We start from the raw sequence: 20874 nt of genomic DNA, 5'->3' as shown, positions 1-20874 counted from the left end.
TAGAATGATTCTGGGGCCCAGCCCTCCCCTACTCAGTGACAAGCAAACTTCTGCTCTCTCACTCACAGAGTATCACCAGGTCATGTGAAAGTCGATGCATCTTGGCCTCTGGTGCCCCTTTTTCTCCACTTCACACAGGCCCAGGGCTGGGCTCAAGGGAGCATGGGTAGAATAGGGTAAAGTCACACCTCAGTGCCTGATGACTGACACTCTCGGGCCCTCTGCACCAGTAGTGATTTCTGCTGTCCACGGCACACTGCCATGGCGTGAACAGAATGTTTGTGCCCTCTCCTCCCAAATTCATATGTTCCACTGTATGTGGTTAACTATAATTTATTGTATAGTCTCAAAAAACTAGAAGAGTCTGGATGTGGTGGTTTACGCCTGTAATCCCAGCACTTTGGGAGGCCGAGGTGGGCAGGTTGCTTGACCTCAGGAGTTTGAGACCAGCCTGGCCAACGTGGTGAAACCCCATCTCTACTAAAAATACAAAAATTAGCTGGGCGTGGTGGTGGGTGCCTGTAATCCCAGCTACTCAGGAGGCTGGGGCAGGTAAATCACTTGAACTCGGGAGGCGGAGGTTGCAGCGAGCCAAGAATGTGCCACTGCACTCCAGCCTGGGCGACGAGAGCAAGACTCTGTCTCAAAAAAAAAAGGGAAAAAATGTAAAAAGAAAATTTAAAAAAGGAAAGAAAAAGAAACTTAATTCCCAACGTGAAAGTGTTAGGAGGTAGGTCTTTTGGGAGGTGGTTAGGTCTCATGAATAAGGATGGAGCCCTCATGAATGGGATTAGTGTCCTTTTAAGAAGGGTCCCCAGAGAGCTCTTTTGCCCCTTCCATCTTGTGAAGACACAGTAAGCTACAATATGAGTCCTCACCAGACACTGAATCTCCCAGTGCCTTGATCTTGGACTTCCCACCTCCAGAACTATGAGCAGCCTGGGCACAGTGGCTCACACCTGTAATCCCAGCACTTTGGGAGGCTGAGGTGGGAGCATCACATGAGCCCAGGAGGTGGAGGCTGCAGTGAGCAGTGACTGCACCACTGCACTCCAGCCTAGGCAACAGAGCAAGACCCCATCTGAAAAAGAAATTATGAGCAATACATTTCTGTTGTAGGTTTCCTAGTCTATGGTATTTTGTTTTAAAGCCTAAACTGACTGATACACATTTCCAGCTCTCTTGAGGAGTCTTTAAGCACAATCTACATCTTGGATATGATAATAACAGTAATGCTTCCACTACAACTACAGGCCAAGCATGCTGCTAGCTGCTATGATGTATTCCAGCTCATTTCATCCACAAACCCCTACCAGAGACCTACTTCTGCCCTCCCTCCCTTTATAGGAGAAAAAAAACTGAGGCTCAAAAAGGCACTAAGCCTACTATAATGAAATCTGTGTGGTACTGACATGAGAACAGACATATATAGATCCAGAGGACAGAATGAGTGTCCAAAAATAAACCCATACATCTATTCCTTTTCTTTTTTTCCAAGACAAAGTCTTGTTCTGTCACCCAGGCTGGAGTGCAGTGGCGTGACCTCGGCTCACTGCAACCTCCGCCTCCCAGGTTCAAGTGATTTTCCCGCCTCAGCTTCCTGATTAGCTGGGACTACAGGCACGCACCACCACGCCCAGCTAATCTTTGTTTTTTTGTTTTGTTTTGTTTTTTGTTTTGTTTTTTGAGATGGAGTTTTGCTCTTGTTGCCCAGGCTGGAGTGCAATGGCGCGATCTCGGCTCACTGCAAACTCCGCCTCCAAGGTTCAAGCGATTCTCCTGCCTCAGCCTCCCTAGTAGCTGGGATTACAGGCATGTGCCACCACGCCTGGCTAATTTTGTATTTTTGGTAGAGACGGGGTTTCTCCATGTTGGTCAGGCTGGTCTCGAACTCCCGACCTCAGGTGATCCTCCTGCCTCGGCCTCCCAAAGTGCTGGGAGTACAGGCGTGAGCCACCACGCCCAGCCATCTTTGTACTTTTAGTAGAGATGGGGTTTCACTGTGTTGGCTAGGCTGGTCTCGAACTTCGGACCTCAGGTGATCTGCCCACCTTGGCCTCCCAAAGTGCTGGGATTACAGGCATGAGCCATTGCACCCGGCCCCCAGTGGCTTTTCAACAAGGGCCAACAAGGTCATTCCATGGGAAAATAATCATTTCATAAATAATGCCAGAACAATCAGAAAAAGAAGAAAGTTCAACCTCTCTGTCTATGTATAGAATGGACCAAAGGCCGAAATATAAGAGCTAAAACTGTAAAACTCGTAAAAGAAAACAGAAGGGTAAATGTTCACAACCTTGGGTTTGGCGATGGATCTTTAGAGATGACAGCAAAAGCACAAGCAATAAAAGAAAAAAATAAATTGGACTTTATAAAAAGTAACAACTTTTGTGCATCAAAGGACATTATCCAAAAAGTGAAGACAATTCACAGAATGGGAAAAAACATTTGCTAGTCATATATCTGATGAGGGTCTAGTATCTAGAATATATAAAGAACACTTGCAACTCAACAACAACAAAAAAACCCAATTTAATAATGAGCAAAGGACCTAAACAGACATTTCTCCAAAGAAGGTATATGGTATGGTTCGGATGTTTTTTTCCCTTCCAAATCTCATGTTGAAATGTGACATCATTCCAGTGTTGGAGGTTGGGCCTAGTGGGAGGTGTCTGGGTTATGGGGGCGGATCTCTCATGAACAGCTTGGTGCTGTCCTTGCAGCAATGAGGTCTCACTCTATGAGTTCATCTGGGGTCTAGTTGTTTAAAAGAACCCAGCACCTCCTCCCTTCTCTCTCACCACATGACATGCCTGCTCCCGCTCTGCCTTCTACCAAGAGTAAAAGCTCTCTGAGGCCTCACCAGAATCCGAACAGATACTGGTGCCATGCTTGTACAGCCTGCAGAACTGTGAGCCAAATAAACCTCTTTTCTTTTTTTTTTTATTTTTTGAGACAGGGTCTCACTCTGTCACCCATGCTAGAGTGCAATGGTGTGATCATAGCTCACTGCAGCCTCAGTCTCCCAGACTCAAGCGATCCTCCCACCTTAGCTGCCCAAGTAACTGGGACTACAGGTGCACGCCACCTAATTTTTGGTAGCTAACTTTTTGTTTTTATTTATAATAGAGACAAGGTCTCGCTATGTTGCCCAGGCTGGTCTCGAATTCCTAAGCTCAAGTAATCTTCCCACCTTAGCCTCCCGAAGTGCTGGGATTACAGGCATGAGCCACCACGCCCAGCCCTCTTTTCTTTTCTTTCTTTTTTTTTGAGAGGGAGTCTCGCTCTGTCACCCAGGCTGTAGTGCACTGTCTTGACTGCCTCAGCCTCCCGAGTTGCTGGGACTACAGGCACGCACCACCATACCCAGCTAATTTTTGTATTTTTAGTAGAGACGAGGTTTCACCATGTCGGCCAGGTTGGTCTTGAACTCCTGACCTCAAGTGATCTACCCACCTCGGCCTCCCAAAGTGCTGGGATTATACGTGTGAGCCACTGTGCCCGAACCTCTTTTCTTTATGAGTTACTTAGCCTCAGGTATTCCTTTATAGCAACAAAAGTGGACTAACACCATATACAAAAGCCAGTGAACACATGAAAAGATGCTCAATATCATTAGTCACTAGGGAAATGCAAAAAAGCACTAAGTTGAATTCGAACCTGGGTCTGCCTGACTCCACAGACCTGGGCTCCTGGGTCTGCTCCCTTCCTGTCCCCACACCTGTCCACACCTTCTAAGGGCCACTCTAGGGAGCTGAAGCAGCCAGGCCTCCCAGGAGTGGCATGGCCATGGTGGGGCTGGAGATGATGAGGTTCAGTCTTGGTGAAATCTAAAAACTCGATGGCCAGTATCCCTACACAAACAGTCCTGGTCTGTCTGGGGTTGCTGCTGGATCCCAAAACAATGCCTGGGGCATAGCTGTTCAGTACATATTTACTGAATGAATGGATGAATGACACGGTTATGGCTTGAGAAGAGTAAGAAGTCAGGTTCCCAGGGAAGCCCACGGACGAGTGAGCAGGTTTATTGGGGAGTGCTCTTGGAGGCAGCACCTGCGTGGGAGTGAGGTCAGCAGGACCAGGCAGAGGAGTTGAGCTGCGATGCAGATGCAGTCGCAACAAAGGCCTCAGTCATCCCTGGGGAAAGTTCTGGAGCTGAAGTAGCACAGTAGAGCTGTCCTGCCTGGGGAAAAGGGGGCCGGGCTTTTGTACTCCATATTCACCAGTCTTTGGAGGTGTGCTGTCCCGTGGGGTAGGGGGTCTAGGGGGCCATGCCCAGAGAGGGACTCAGCTGGGCACGAACCATCAGCCACCAGCTCTCCCAGCAGCTGGGGAGTGACTGCCTCTGTCTAGAAGGGGGACCCGCGCACACACCAGTGTCCACTACAGCAGGCATTTGGTCCTCTCTCTCCTTGGGCTCAGTTTAACTCAGCTGCATGTAGTTAGCACCAACATCCATTCATTCATTCAACAAACATGTGGTAAGCACCTACTATATGCCAGATGCCATGCCAGCCCCTGTGGCTATGGAGACGTACACAGCAGATGCAGCCACTGCCAAAGGAAGCAATAGTCAAGTGGGGCGACAGACACAGAAACAGACACCACAAGATCACATCACTGCTTTCATCTCCTACTCACTGCTTTGCTGTTCCTAGACATGCCAGGTAAACTGCCTCAGGACCTTTGCTCATACAGCATCTTTGATATCCATTGTATAACTGACACTGACAGCTCATCTCAACTCATATTAAGCCACCATTCAAGTGCTCAGTCACCCCATGTGGCTTGTGGCTTCTGTATTAGAGCAGCTCTGAGTCGGGGAAGGCAGGGGCTTTTTTCTGTTGGCTACAGGTCCCTGGACATGAATTATCCACATTTTCCTCGACTTTTCAATAAACCAAGAAGGAGACCTGCTCCGTCACTGGCAGGACTGTGCACTCCCTGTGGAAACATCTGTTTGCAGCCCCCCACCATGTCCTTGTCATTAATTTCATTTAAAAATTATCTTAAAATAGAGTCTTGCTCTGTGGCCCAAGCTGGAGTGCAGTGGCATGATCATAGCTCACTGCAGCCTCGACTTCCTGGGCCCAGGTAGTCCTCCTGCCTCAGCCTACTGAGTAGCAGGGACCACAGGTGCATGCCACCACACCTGGCTAATTTTTAAATTATTTGTAAACATGGGGTCATCACTAGCTGCCCAGACTCGTCTCAAACTCTGGGGCTCAAGCGATCCTCCTTCCCTACTCTCCCAAAGTGCTGAGATTACAGGTTTCAGCCACTGCGCCTGGCGAAAGTTAGCTTTAATTCAGCACTTACTGTGTGCCTGACACTGTTTTAAGTCTTTGCATAAATTATCTTTTTTTTTTGGGGGTGGGGGGGGGACGGAGTATCGCTCTTGTCGCCCAGGCTGGAGTGCAATGGCGCAATCTTGGCTCACTGCAACCTCCTCGTTCCGGGTTCAAGCAATTCTCCTGCCTCAGCCTCCCAAGTAGCTGGGATTACAGGCATCTGCCACCACGCCCAGCTAATTTTTTTGTATTTTTAGTAGAGATGGGGTTTCACCATGTTGGCCAGGCTGGTCTGGAACTCTCGGCCTCCCAAAGTGCTGGGATTATAGGCGTGAACCACCATGCCTGGACACGTAACCTCATTTAAGCCTCCTGATCACTCTGTACAGCAGATACAATGATTGTACCCATTTTACAGATGAAGAAACTGAGGTTCAGAGAAGTCAAAGAATGTGCTCAAAATCACACAGCTTGTGCAGGGAAGAACCTCATATGAAACCCTGGCAGGCTGGCTCCAGAGCTTGTGTTCCTGATGTGTTAGGAATGTGTTCTCACTCATTCACACTCAGTCATTCAACAAACACTGGCTACTGGAATCAAGGTGGAGGTACATGGGGCTGGCAAGTCAGGAGCTCTGGAGCCAACTGTTTCTCTGCCACTGCCTGGTTGAGTGGCCTTGGGCAAGACACTGTCCCTCTCTGAGCCTCACTTTCCCCTTCTGTGGAATAAAGGGACTGGACCATCCTAACTCATGTTTTTTCTACAGAGAGGACCTCTGTCTACAGCCAGACTTGATAGTGAATTCCCCAGGAGTCCAACCTCTGGCCCTAAAAAGGGGGTTCAAGGAAACCCTCATACACCACCTCTTTCAACAGCACTGGCCAATGGCCCCCATGCTGCAGGTAAAAACATGGCCAAAGATATGGATGAAACAAAATCCAATCCAGCCAGGCGCGGTGGCTCACGCCTGTAATCCCAGCACTTTGGGAGGCCGAGACGGGCGGATCACGAAGTCAGGAGATCGAGACCATCCTGGCTAACACGGTGAAACCCCGTCCCTACTAAAAATACCAAAAAAAAGCCAGGCATGGTGGCGGGCGCCTGGAGTCCCAGCTACTCGGGAGGCTGAGGCAGGAGAACAGTGTGAACCTGGGAGGCGGAGTTTGCAGTGAGCCGAGATTGCGCCACTGTACTCCAGCCTGGGCGACAGAGCGAGACTCCGTCTCAAAAAAAAAAAAAGAAAAAAAAATTCCAACCCAAAAACAAAAGGCAACATTTATTGAGCACTTACTCTGTGCCTTATGTGTCTCATTCATCCTCACAATAACCCAATGGAGTTGGCACTGTTCTTATACCCATTTTACAGAAGTGGGAGATTGAGGTCTACAGAGATTTAACTTACCCAGGTCAAACAGAGCAGAATCACATCCGCTCACCATACAACCCAGCGTTTCCACTTCTGGGTGTCTAACCTAGAGAAATAAAAACTTAGATTCAAGGCTGAGTGTGGCATCTCACGCCTGTAGTCCTAGAACTTTGGGAGGTCGAGGTGGGAGGATCACTTAACCCCTGAGGTCAAGGGGGCAGTGAGCTATGATCACACTACTGCACTCCAGCCTGGGCAACACAGCAAGACCTTATGTCAAAAAGAAAAGAAAACTTACATTCACACAAAAACCTATACATAGATGTTGAGGGCAGTCTATTCATCATCACCCCAAACTGGAGACAACCCAATTTAACAGAGGAATTTAACAAGCTGTGGTACATCCACACCATAAACTACTACTCAGCAGTGAAAAGGTGTGGACTATCGATACAACCAGCAACTTGGATGAATCTCAAATACTTGGTGTTGGGCAAAAGAAGCCAGACCCAAAAGTACACATCTACAGGATTCCATTCATCTGACATTTGGGCATAGCTAAAACTCTAGGGACAGAAAACAGACCAGTGATTGTCAGGGGCTGGGAGCAGGGGAGGGGATGATGACAAAAGGGTAGGAAGTGGGAATTTTTTGGAGGGATGAAATTATTTTGTGTACTGGTTGTGGTGGTGGTTAGATGACTCTCAGCTGTGTCAAAATTTAGAGAATGCGGGGCTGGGCGCAGTGGCTCACACCTGTAATCCCAGCACTTTGGGAGGCTGAGGTGGGTGGATCACTTGAGGTCAAGAGTTCGAGATTAGCCTGGCCAACATGGCAAAACCCTGTCTCTTCCAAAAAATACAAAACTTAGCCAGGCATGGTGGTGGACACATGTAGTCCCAGCTACTTAGGAGGCTAAGGTGGGAGAATCGCTTGAACCTGGGAGGCGGAGGTAGCAATGAGCTGAGATCGTGCCACTACACTCCAGCCTGGTCAACAGAGCGAGTCTCTGCATAAAAATAAATAAATAAATAAATATATATATATATATATATATATATATATACACACACACACACACACACACACACACACACACACACACACATATATATAGAATGGCACATACATACCCAGAACAGAATCCCAGCTCCGTGCAAATGACAACTTGTCACAGGTGGTGGCCCAGCTGGAAAATATTTGTTTCCTCTTCAGGGACTTCAGTCAAGAAAGCCCAGTAGTACCTAAGTTAACTACCAAGGAGAAGACGGAGTAGAGAATGACTGCTTAATGGATACAGAGTTTCCTTTGGGAATGATGAAAATGTTTTCCAACTAAAGAGAGGTGGTAGTTGCACAACGCTGTAAATGTACTAAACACCACTGAATTGTTCATTTCAAATTAGTTAATTTTATGTTATGTGAATTTCACTTCCATTTATTAAAAATAGGTTCCAGGCCAGGCTCACGCCTATAATCCCAACATTTTGGGAGGCCAAAGCGGGAGGATCGCTTGAGCCCAGGAGTTCAAGACCAGGCTGGGTAACAGGGAGACCCCCGTCTCTACAAAAAATTAAAAAATTAGCTGGGCATGGTGTTGTGTGCCTGTAGTCCCAGCTACTTGGGAGGCTGAGGTGGTAGGATCACTTGAGCCTAGGAAGTCGAGGCTGCAGTGAGCTGTGATCATGCCACTGCACTGCAGCTTGGATGACAGAGCAAGACCCTGTCTCAAAAAAAAATAAGTAAATAAAAAAGGTTCGACTCCCCCCTCAAAAATAGTATCCAGGGATAACCGTGCCCTAAATCTACCCCCAAGAAATTCAGGCCCTTCGAGAGGTTAAGTAACTTACTCAATGCCTCACAGCCAGGAAGAGGTTGACCCTGAAATCAGCCTGCCTCCAAAGCTCCAGTTCTTTCTACTGGAGACGGGAGAAAATGGGTTAAATATCACTCATGCCTTTCTCTCCAGGGAATTCCTCAGGAATTCCTTTCCCCTGGAGCAGTGTGACTTTATTTACATAAAAACTCTTCCAGGGACATAAACAAGAAATGCAGACCAGTACCAGTATATTGTTGTACCTGTAACAGACCCTTTTTCTCAAAATAACAGCAATTCTGTGAAAGTGGAAGTGTTCTAGAAAATCGAGACAGAGCATCACTCCACGTGTTTGCACAGAAAGAAACAAACCTTCTGAGCAGTGCGCTGAATCCAAACGCCTGATTTCACAGGGAAGGAAAAGCGGGGGACATGAGACGTTGAAATGCACCCCCCAGGGCAGTAGGGGCATTTTTTTTAGTGAGTTTGGGATGGGGTTGGGTGGGAGGCAGGGGGATGGACAAAATGAACACCTGCCAAAGCCCCAAAGCAGTTTCTCCAACCCAGAATGCCCTGACCACCAGTGAGGGGTAGTTTCCCAACTGTCCTGGTATGAGGTTTTCTGGGGGGCCTGACCCTCATTCGAAGTTCAATGAAGCACACAGCGCCCCTGCATCAGAGATTGCTTCTGAGGGACTCAAACCTCAGCCTGGCAAAACAGCGACACTTGAGTGAACCCAGCTGGAGACAAAGGAAGTGTGAGTCAGCCCAAGAATTTCTTTTAAAAGGCCGAGTGAAGGAGGCCACAGCTGCTGAACTGGAAGACAGAATTTGCATGAGCCTGGGGCTAGGCTCTGGGCGCCAACCTCCGGATGTCCTCAGGGATCTGTGAGCAGAGAGGCCTGGCTGCAAAGGGTCTGGAGGATGGCCCTTCTGCTAAGGTGTCCGCTCCCAAGGCAGAGGGCTTGGGGGAGCTGGAGGAGGCTGGGTTCCAGGAGGGGTGGCCAGGTAAGTCCTTGGGCCAGTAGGGAAGAAGTCCAACTGTGTACAAACGTTACCTCTAAGCCACACCACTACGCTGCCAGGAGGTTTGATGTGGTCCCATTTTACAGAGGTGAAGACTGAGTCTGATTTCTTCACTCAACAAGTGCTCACTGAATGCCTGGGATGCAGAGGTGAACAAAACCAACAAAAGACCCTGCTTTTATGGAGTTTATAATCTGGTGAAGGATGGGGAGAGAGCAAGAGACAATTTCGGGTGCTAAGCACATGCAGATGAAGAAAATAAACCAGGAGGGGTGGGGAGAGGGGCTTATCTGCACAGGCTCCCTCAGCTGAGACCTGAATGACAGAAGGGGCTGGTGGGCTGGGGAAGGGCACTCCCACCAGAGCGAATGGCGAATGCTAAGGCCCTGCAGCGGGAGCGACCCTGTGTGTATGAGGAACAGAAAGGCCAGTATGGGTGCACAGTGATGGGGGAGCAGTCAGTGATGCAGTCAAGAGGTCGGTGAGGCAAGATCAGGTAGAGACTCACAGGCCACTTAAAGGAATTTGGATTTTGTTTTAAATGCACCAGGAATGCGCATTTTTGAGGGGAGGGGCGGGGAGAGACAGAGAGAGGAGGCTGGGCACAGTGGCTCACATCTGTAATCTCAGCACTTTAGGATGCCAAAGTGGGAGGATCACTTGAGGTCAGGAAACCAGCCTGGCCAACATGTCAAAACCCCGTCTCTACCAAAAATACAAAAATTAGCCGGGCGTGGTGGTGGGTGGCCTATAAACCCATCTACTTGAGAGGCTGGAGCACGAGAATCACTTGAGCCCGGGAGGTGGTTGCACTCCAGCCTGCGCAACAGAGGGAGATTCCATCTCAAAAAAAAAAAAAAAGAGAGAGAGAAAGAGAAAGAGAGAGACGTGACCTGATTTTCGTTTTCAGTAGACGCCCCTGGCCGCCGCGTGGAGACTGGGCTGTGGGGGCAGACGAGTGGAGAGACTAGCCAGGAGGCTGCAGCTGCGGTTTCACTCTACTCCCCACGGCCCGATGAGGGGAGACAAAGACAGAAGTCAAGGATGGACTTGGTTTGGGACTTGAGCGACTGGGTCCATGCAGGTGTCCTTGCCTGAGGCAAGGATGGTTTGAGCCAGGGCACCCAGCCGGAGCTGGCTAGACTCCCTTTCTCCCGTGCCGCCCACCCCACAGAAGGCCCGGAGCGTTCATGCCGGCATTCAGGGACCTCCACACCCCTCCCTCCTCTTGCCTCTCCATTTTGACCTCACGCTGCTCCCCATGGCCACAGAGCTCTTGTCTCTCTCTCCTGACATGCCATGCTCAGTCCCAGCTCCAGACCTTTGCTCACGCTGCTCCTGCCTGAGGGCCCTTCCTCCTCCCTTGGCCTGAGTGGAGGCCTGAGAAGGGCTTTATAGAGCAGTGGCTCTCAAGCTAGCACCTGCCTGGATTTGAATTCCAGCACGACCACCTCCTAGCATGTGATCCTAAGCACGTTCCTTAACAGGACTCAATTTCTTCATCTGCCAAGTAAGAGGGAAAATATAAGTGCTGACCATGTGGGGGTAGTTGCAGGATTAAAGAAGAAGCACTCATTCGTTTCACTCTGGGAACAAGAGAAATGTCAACCTGGTTAGCCAGTGTTACTTCCTAGTGGCACAGAAATGGCATGAGGGACTGGGCACGGGGGCCCACGCCTGTAATCCCAGCACTTTGGGAGGCTGAGGTGGGAGGATTACTTGAGCTCAGGAATTCGAGACCAGCCTGGGCAACACAGGGAAACCCTGTTTCTAGAAAAAATTTAAAAATTAGCCAGGTGTGGTGGTGCACACCTGTGGTCCCAGCTACTCTGGAGGCTGAGGTGGGAGGATCACTTGAGCCTGAGAGGTTGAAGCTGCAGTAAGTGGTGATTGCACCACTGCACTCCACCTGGGCAACACAGCAAGACCCTGTCTCAAAAAATAAAATATAAAATAAAAAATTTTTTAAAGCATGGAGAAGCAACCGCTCTTTACTATCGCATATGGCTATATGGAAAGGGAAAAGGCTCTGGCCCACCGGGAGGGCTGTCTCCTTCATGGCCAAGTCTCCAGAGCCTCCCAGTGTCTACCCACTGGACAGAGGAACGGCCACAAGCACGCAATCATCCCTGCCCCCTGCAAGGACTTCCTACTCAGCTTTTACAGGAAGGGACTCGAAGCCCAGAGTGACACAGTGGATACACCATGGGTGGTTCCTTCCCAAGTCTTTCTGGCCAGCAGGGCCCTGGTGACATCTGAGATACTGGGTAGAGACTCATGTTTTGCTTGAAATGCAACAGGGACTCTTTGGAGGGTTTTCAGAGAGACAGAGGAGAGGCGTGATCTGATTTTCACCTTCAGTAGAATGAAAGTGAACCCACATTTCCCAGGGCAGCTCTACCCTGGCCAGTCCCAGTAATGTGACTTCCCTCAGACTCCCATGGGTGGCTTCATGCCGCAGATGCCAGGGATGGTGGGGCCTGCGGCCAGCTTGGGGCCGGGTGTCCTGCCTTCACCTACATCCCCTCTACACCCTGCAACCAGAGGCTTGAAAAGGGGAAGCCATAAGTCAGATCAAGCCTAGGCTGTGGTGCCCACCGCCACTGCTGTGGGATGTCTGCTGGAAAATGAGACCATGAGGTTTACAGGAATTGGAGCCTCTGACTAGCACTGAATGTGAAAGCAAAACTCACACGCATGCACACTCAGGCTATTGCAGACACAAGCAGACACATGGCGGCACATTCACTCCCATACACATAAGCATATATACACGCACATACACACACATGCATGTGTGTGCATGACTGCATACACAGGTGTGCATACACTCATCCACTCATGCATACACTCTGAGGCGCAGGCACACATACGCATGCACACAGACGCAAAGGCTCCCAGACCCCTCTCACGTAGTCTGCCCACTTGCAACCGTAGGCTTGCTCTCCCTGGACCTCAGACCCACTCACATTCCCAGCTCCTGCCAAGAGATACACCCATTTTCCACCAGTGGAAACACACACACTCACACACACCCAAGAGCCCAGGCCCATGGCCTCCAAGCAGCCCTGCACACACAAGAGAGCTGCTTGTACACGGGCACTGTCCCACAAGCCTGCCAGACCGCATGGTTGTGCACACATGCACACAAGCGCACACCAATATCCCTTCTCTCTCTTTCTCTCTCTGAGTTCACAGAGGTCAGCCTCAGAAACACAGAGAACACCTTGCTCAGCCCACTTTGACTGCGGCCAGTGGCACTTTCCGGGCCCCTTGCTGCCCCAGCCTTACCCGGCATCAAAGTCTACACTCCTGGATTTCACTGGAGTGTGCCCTCGGCCTGGAACACCCTTCTGCCTGCTCTTCCCCCTGTCCCAACATGCCAAATCGCCAGCTCTCCCCTGCCCATCCAACCAGGAAGCTCCCAGCAGTTACAGGGCACTAAAGTGTGGGGGTCCTGGGCCAGCTTGTGCTCCTCCATAAAAGTCTTAACCTCTCTGGACCTCAGAATCCTCATTACTAAAATGAAGTTCATTATTAGCATCAGACAAACCTTATTTCCTTGAGAAGGTTTTCATGTCCAGCCAAGCACATAGTAGGGGCTCAGGGAAAAAGCTCATTAAAAGAATAACAATGGGCCTGGCATGGTGGCTCACACCTGTAATCCCAGCATTTTGGAAGACCAAGGAGGGAGGACTGCTTGAGCCCAGGAGTTCAAGATCAGCCTGGGCAACATAGTGAGACTCTGTCTCTGTAAATACAATGAAGTAAAATAAAATAGGCTGGGCACAGCGGCTCACACCTGTAATCCCAGCCCTTTCGGAGGCCAAGGCGGGTGGATCCCTTGAGGTCATGAGTCTGAGACCAGGCTGGCCAACATGGTAAAACTCTATCTCTACCGAAAACACAAAAAATAGCTGGGCATGGTGGTGGGTGCTACTTGGGAGGCTGAGGCGCGAAAATTGCTCAAACCCACAACAGGGAGGTTGCAGTGAGCCGAGATCATGCCATTGCACTCCAGCGTGGGTGACAGAGCGAGACTCTGGCTCAAAAAATAATAATAAAATAAAATAATTTGAAATTTTAAATGCTCAACATACCATGTTTGTAATCCCAGCACTCTGGGAGGCCGAAGTGGGGGTACTGCTTGAGCCCAGGAGTTGAGACCAGCTTTAACAACATAGCAAGACCTCATCTATGCAAATAATAATAATAAACTTAGTTGGGTGTGGTGGCATGAGCCTGTGGTTCCAGCTACTTGGGAGGCTGGGTGGGAGAATTGCTTGAGCCTGGGCAGTCAAGGCTGCAGTGAACCATGATTGCGTCACTGCATTCCAGCCTGGGCAACACAGCGAGACCCCATCTCCATAGATTAGATAGATAGATAGATAGATAGATAGATAGATAGATAGATAAGATAGATAGACAGACAGACAGACAGACAGGTAATAAACCAATGACAATGACGTCCACAACAGACTGAGACCCTGCCATGTTTAAAGAACCCTGTGAACCCTCCCAGCAAACCTAGCAGGTGACAGGGCTCCCATCTCCCAGAAGAAACAGGCCCAGAGGGCAACAATGTCTTCTCCAAGGTCATTGGGGTCTGCAGCAGAGCTCATGCCTCTTGATCCCAGCCCAGTGCATCAGTCGAGGGAGGCCGCTCCAGGCATAAACCTGGCGGGGCCTACCCAATGCAGTTCTGGAAGGCCGCCGGCCCACCGCACTCCCCACAGGTACTGAGGGGTCCCTGGCCAGCTGGTGTCAGGGACCAGTGAGCAGGGGACCCAGGAGCTGCATGGTGGGCACAGAAGTGAAGAGACACAGGCCTAGAGAGGGGAGGAGTTTTACCCAGGATGTCAGTTTCCCGAGGCCACAAGCAACAAGTCATGAACTCAGTGGCTTAAAACAATAGAACTTGATTCTCTTACAGTTCTGGAGGCCAGAAGTCTGAAGTCAAGGTTTCAGCAGAGCCCTGCTTCCTCCAGAAGATTGAAGGGAGGCCCCTTCCTTGCTTCTTCCAGCTTCTGGTGGCTCCAGGCATTCCTTGGCTTGGAACTGTGTGATTCCAGCCTCTACCTCCATCTGCACAGGGCCTCCTCCCCTCCGTGTCTGTGTCCCAAATCTCTCTCTGCCTCTCTCTTCCAGGGACACCTCACGTTGGATTTGGGGTCCACCCATGTTCTCGTTTCCAGATCCTCAGATCCTAAATTTAATGACATCTGCAAAGACCCTTCTTCTAAATAAGGTCACTGTCACAGGTTCTGGGGGGTTAGAACGTGGATTTATCTCTTTGGAGACACTTTTAACCCACTACACCTGGAAAGCAAGCAGCAGTGCCAGGCACAGCTCTCCCCTCATCCCAGCCTTGATCTGGGATCTCATTAAGAAGACCAGGGCTGGGCCAACAGAGAGCCGGGAGCCTCCTGGCCTGGCCTGGAATCCTGGCCTTGCCTGTTACTTGCTGTGGGACCTCAGGCAAGTAACTCAGCCTCTCTGTGCCTGTCTCTTCACCTGTAAAATGGGGATGACAGCTCTTACCTCATGAGGGAAATTAAATGAGTTGATGTAAAGCATCAGAACAGTGGCTGCCTGGAACCTAGAAAGCTCTCAACAAAAATGTGATAGATCAATACAGAAAATGGTGTCGGGGCTGGGCGTGGTGGCTCACGCCTGTAATCCTAGCACTTAGGGAGGCCAAGGCAAGTGGATTATCTGAGGTCAGGAGTTCAAGACCAGCCTGGCCAACATGGTGAAACCCCATCTCTACTAAAAATACAAAAAATTATCCGGGCATGGTGGCGGGCACCTGGAATCCCAGCTACTCCAGAGGCTGAGGCAGGAGAATTGCTTGAACCTGGGAAGCGGAGGCTGCAGCGAGCCAAGTCACACCATTTACTCCATCCTAGGCAACAAGAACGAAACTCCATCTCAAAAAAAAAAAAAACAAAAAACAAAAAACAAAAAACAAAGGGAAAATCATGTCTGGACACCCCGGACCCTCCGTAAGTGCTAACACTGCCTGAGGGAACTGGCCATCTTCCGGAAAATTCCTCACCAAGCATCTCTCTGTATTCCCCTCCTCACATTTTTGGCCTCCTGGAGGGAGACAGTGGAGGTCACCATCTTGTCAGATGAGAACACAGCCCTGGAAGTGGGGGAGCCCCAGAGCTGGTGTCCTAGCCCCAATCGCAGGTCCCATGTGATGGGTCCCAGAATGGGTTTGCTCCCTGACATCTTCAAAGGAAAAAGAGAAACCAGAACAAGTGAATAGGTTTTTCATAAAGCAGAAGCCCATCTGGGGCATAGGAGAGCAGAGAGTGGTGGAATGCATGTACGTGTGCATGTAAGTGTGTATGCATGTGCGTATGTATGTGTATACATGTACGCGTATAAGCATGTATGTATACACGTGTACATGTGCATATACATGTGCGTGTGTATGTATGCATGTGTACATGTGTATATACATGTGCATGTGTATGTATGTGTATGTATGTGTATGCACGTAAGTGTGTATGCATGTGTGTGTACAAGTATGTGTACATGCATGTGCATGTATGTGTGCATGCATTTGTGTATACATGTATGTGTGCATGCATGTGTGTATACATGTATGAGTATATGCATGTGTATGTTTATGCATGTATATGCATATGCATGTGTGTATGTGTATGCATGTATGTGTATATGCATATAAGTCTGTGTGTATGCATGCATGTGTATATGCATGTATGTGTGCATGCATGTGTATATGCATGTAAGTGTATGCATGTGTATGCATGTGTATATGTATGTGTATGCATGCATGTATATATGCATGTATGTGTATGTGCATTAGGTGTGTGTGTATGCACATGTGTATGCACATATGTATGTTTGCATGTGTGTATTTTTTTCTTTTAGAGATGAGGGCTCGCTGTGTTGTCCAGGATGGTCTTGAACTCCTAGCCTCAAGAGATCCTCCAGCCTCGGCCTCCCAAGGTGCTGGGATTACAAGCAGATCCACCCTGCTCAGCCCCCATGAGGAGCAGTTCTTGAAGGGTGGCCTGGGGCCAGCAGCACTGGCACCACCTGGGGACAGGTGAGGAATGACCATTCTCAGGCCCACCCCGGCTACTGGAGCTCCAGGTGGGTGCTGCAGGTGGCACTGGTGCCTACTGATGTTTGAGGACCACTGGCCTTAGGGATGCAAAGTACAGATGGGGGAGCCGGCCCCTGAGGACTTGAATCCCAGATCTGCCACCTCACAGTTGCATGGCTACTTCCTGTCCCCGGGCATGCATCTCTCAATGAGTTCTTAAGCATCCAGAGCAGCACTTGGCATTTCAGGGACCAGCTTCCATCTGACGATAGGAGCTGACACACGTGCACCAGCTAATTATCTTTTCTTTTAGGAAGGGATGAAAACCATAGATAGTATTTGGTTTCTTTGCAACTCCATGTTTGGCGAATTTTTAAAATTGGTAGTTAACTCTACCAATCCCTCCATACCGCAGTCCCCAACCTTTTTGGCACCAGGGACCAGTTTCTTTTCTTTTTTTTTTTTCATTTTTTTTTTTGAGATGGAGTCTCCCTCTGTCATCCAGGCTAGAGTGCAGTGGCACGATCTTGGCTCACTGCAACCTCCACCTCCCAGGTTCAAGTGATTCTCCTGCCTCAGCCTCTGGAGTAGCTGGGATTACAGGTGCCCGCCATCACGCCCAGCTAATTTTTGTATTTTTAGTAGAGATGGGGCTTCACCATGTTGGACAGGCTGGTCTCAAACTCCTGACCTCAGGTGATCCACCCACCTTGGCCTCCCAAAGTGCTGGGATTACAGGCGTGAGCCACCGCACCTGGCCCAGGGACCAGTTTTGTAGAAGACAATTTTTCCATGGACTAGTGGGTAGGGGATGGTTTCAGGATGATTCAAGCACCTTACACTTATTGTGCACTTTATTTCTGTTATGACATTATAATATATAATGAAATAATTATACAATTCACCATAATGTAGAATCAGTGGGAGCCCTGAGCTTGTTTTCCTGCAACTAGATGGTCCCTTCTGGGGACGATGGCAGACAGTGACAGATCAGCAGGCATTAGATTCTCATAAGGGGCACGCAACCTAGATCCCTCGCACGCGCAGTTCACAATGAGGTTTGCATTTGTATGAGACTCTAATGCTGCTGCCGATCTGACAGGAGGCGGAGCTCAGGCAGTAATGCGAGCAACGGGGAGTGGCTGTAACACAGATGAAGCTTCGCTCACTCACCTGCCGCTCACCTCCTGCTGTGCAGCCCGGTTCCTAACAGGCCACAGATGAGTACTGGTCTGTGGCCAGGAGTTTGGGAACCCCTGCCTCTATGTTTATATTTTTAAGTCTGCTGATCTTTGAAATCCTCAAATCAGGGAACCAGTGCTGAAGAGGTCTGAGGTTACTATGGCCCTTTCACAAGTGGGTAAACTGAGGCTCCCTGACCCACCCCCACCCCCGGAGGCACAGGAGCTTGCTCTTTGGACCCTCCTTGCACTGCCCCCACAGGAAAGAACACTTGATGTCCAAGGAAATCTTGCTGAGCTGGCCCTGGCAAGGAAACAGGAATGGGGTGCTCTGGGAGCTGGGCCATCCCCAGGCTCCTGCAATTCCTCAGAGCCTCCCCTGGGCAGTGGGGACCCCCAGGGAGCCAGAACACGACCGACCTTGGGTCTGAGAAGGTGCTGCAGGGAGGCTCACAGCAACAACTGCAGAAATACCAGGCGCCATTCATGGTTGTTGGCTCTGTGCCAAGGGCGTGGTATTTATTCAAGGCCTGCTCTGCAAAGGGAGGATGGCACCACCACAGCTCACTGCAGCCTCGACCTCCCAGGCTCAGGCAGTCCTCCCACCTCAGCCTCCAGAGTAGCTGGGACTACAGGCGTGTGCCACCACTCCTGCCTAATTAAAAATATATACATATATTGTAGAGTCGGGGCTCTCTGTGTTTCCCAGGCTGGTCTCGAACTCCTGGGCTCAAGCATTCCTCCCACCTCAGTCTCCCAAAGCATTGGAATGACAGGCATGAGCCACGGCCCCTGGCTGACATCCCCATTTTTACAGCAGAGGAAACTAAGCCTCAGAGAACTGAAGCTATGGGCCCAAGATCACCAAGCCATTAAGTGGCAGAGCAAGAATGCGATCCCAGGTATGGGGAACCTCAAAGTCTGGGACAGTTCCAGGCTTCGGGGCCTCAGGACAGTCCCATAACCATTCTCCAAGGCACCCACCCCAACCTGACCAGGGCTGAGGAAAGGTAAGGCTGTGGCTCCCAAAAATCTGGTTAACCTCCTGCTTCAGTCCTTCCTGGTGGCTTCCTCCCACCTTCAGAATAAACCCAAACTCCTCCCCACGTGACCTGCCAGGCCCCTGCCTACTTTTCCAGCCCCAGCTCCTCCATCCTCATCACTCACAGAGCTCCGGCCATGCAGGCCTTTCTGTTCCTCCGCACGCCAGGCTAAGTTCACCCCAGGGCCTTTGCACGTGCCGTCACTGCTCCCAGGACACTGTTCCCTCTGACATTCACACATCTGGCTCTTCCTCCTCTTCCTCCCCATCTTAGTTCAAACACGGCTTCTGCCGAGAGCCCCCACTACCCCCAACCATCTGGCTGGTCTAGATTCCACCCCTTTGCTATCATCCTCTGTTATATCATCTAATCATTTAACTTCCTCCAAAACATCATTCTGCCTAAATTCATCTTATTTATTTGTTCATCACTTGTCTCCCCCGCAATGGAATGTGAGCTCAGTTCTGCAGCCTGTGAGATGAGGGCTTGGGTCAGAATTCCAGCCCTGGGCCAGCCATGGTGGCTCACACCTGTAATCCTAGCACTTTGAGAGGCTGATGCAGGAGGATCACTTGAGTCCAGGAGTTACATATCAGTCTCAGAAACATAGTGAGCCCTGACTCTACAAAAAATAAAAAATTAGCCAGGTGTGGTGGTGCGTGCCTGTAGCCTCAGCTACTCAGGAGGCTGAGGAGGGAGAATTGCTTGAGTCAGGGAGGTTGAGGCTGTAGTGAGCTATGATCATGCCGCTGGGTTCCAGCCTGAGTGAGAGCGTGAGACCCTGTCTCAAAAAAAAAAAAAAAAAAAAAACATTGTGAATGGTCTATGTAAGTCATAATAAGGTTAGTAAAAGGAATCTTTTTTATTATACTTTAAGTTCTAGGGTACATGTGCACAACGTGCAGGTTTGTTACACATGTATACATGTGCCATGTTGGTGTGCTGCACCCATTAACTCATCATTTACATTAGGTACATCTCCTAATGCTATCCCTCCCCAGTAAAAGGAATTTTTAAAGGAGTTGTATAATTCAGCTGGCTATAATTAAAAATTATAATAATCTTTCTAGAGATGCATCTTTAATATTAAAAAATACACTAATACAAAACTAAATAATTGGTTAAAACAAGATTTTTTTAAAAATTTTTTTTTTATTCTTTAGACAGAGTCTTGCTGTGTCACCCAGGCTGGAGTGCAGTGACACAATCTCAGCTCACTGAAACCTCAGCCTCCCGGGTTCAAGTGATTCTCCTGCCTCAGCCTCCTGAGTAGCTGGCATTATAGTCATGTGCCACCACACTCAGCAAATTTTTGTATTTTTAGTAGAAACGGGGTTTCACCATGTTGGCCAGGCTGGTCTCGAACTCCTGACCTCAAGTGATCTGCCCACCTTGGCCTCCCAAAGTGCTGGGATTACAGGCATGAGCCACCACACCCAGCCAGAAACAAGATTTTATTACAAATACTGACTTATTTTTAATGCAAGGAGTTTTTTAAATTTTTGAATTCCATATTCTTTTTATCATTCTTCAGATTGATATGTTTTTTGAAAAGGCCTTGAATGATAGCTCTCTCCTTCACCTTTTGTTGGCTCCTGTAACTTTTACTAATTGTCTAAAGTAAGGGAGAAATATTTTTTGAAAACAGGCAAATAAAAAGTATCTTTTGAACACTCAAAAACAATTATCATTGGGAGGCCGAGGCGGGCGGATCACGAGGTCAGGAGATCGAGACCATCCTGGCTAACACGATGAAACCCCGTCTCTACTAAAAAATACAAAAAAAATTAGCCAGGTGCGGTGGCGGGCGCCTGTAGTCCCAGCTACTTGGCAGGCTGAGGCAGGAGAATGGCGTGAACCCGGGAGGCGGAGCTTGCAGTGAGATGAGATCGCGCCACTGCACTCCAGCCTGGGAGACAGAGCAAGACTCCATCTCCAAAAAAAAAAAAAAAAAAAAACCAAAAAACAATTATGAATTCCCGCCCTGCCTCCTTCCAGCTGTGTCTCCTGGGCAAGTGACTTTACTTTCTCTGAGCCTCAGTTTGCTTATCTATAAAATGGAAACAGA

The 20874-nt window shown here is 49.3% G+C and overlaps 1 long non-coding RNA gene across 2 annotated transcripts in view; it reads right to left on the bottom strand.

The window, feature by feature from the left end:
• Positions 1–2952: 2952 nt before the first annotated feature.
• Positions 2953–20874, bottom strand: part of LOC129137279 (uncharacterized) — an 87279-nt gene continuing 69357 nt past the window's right edge. Inside the window, exons 2-4 of one of the 2 annotated variants that reach the window (XR_010152270.1) lie at positions 7791–7910; positions 4494–4554; positions 2953–4183 (exon numbers count right to left, since the gene is read on the bottom strand). This is a non-coding gene — a long non-coding RNA (uncharacterized LOC129137279). Of the gene's footprint in view, positions 4184–4493; positions 4555–7790; positions 7911–8506; positions 8576–20874 lie in introns of those variants that run through there. The other variant, XR_008539744.2, reaches the window with a different exon arrangement.

Source organism: Pan troglodytes, chromosome 18, assembly GCF_028858775.2.
Source record: "Pan troglodytes isolate AG18354 chromosome 18, NHGRI_mPanTro3-v2.0_pri, whole genome shotgun sequence".
NCBI lineage: Eukaryota > Metazoa > Chordata > Mammalia > Primates > Hominidae > Pan > Pan troglodytes.
The sequence above is the reverse complement of the archived record's forward strand: the minus strand, read 5'-3'. Positions and strand labels throughout refer to the sequence as shown.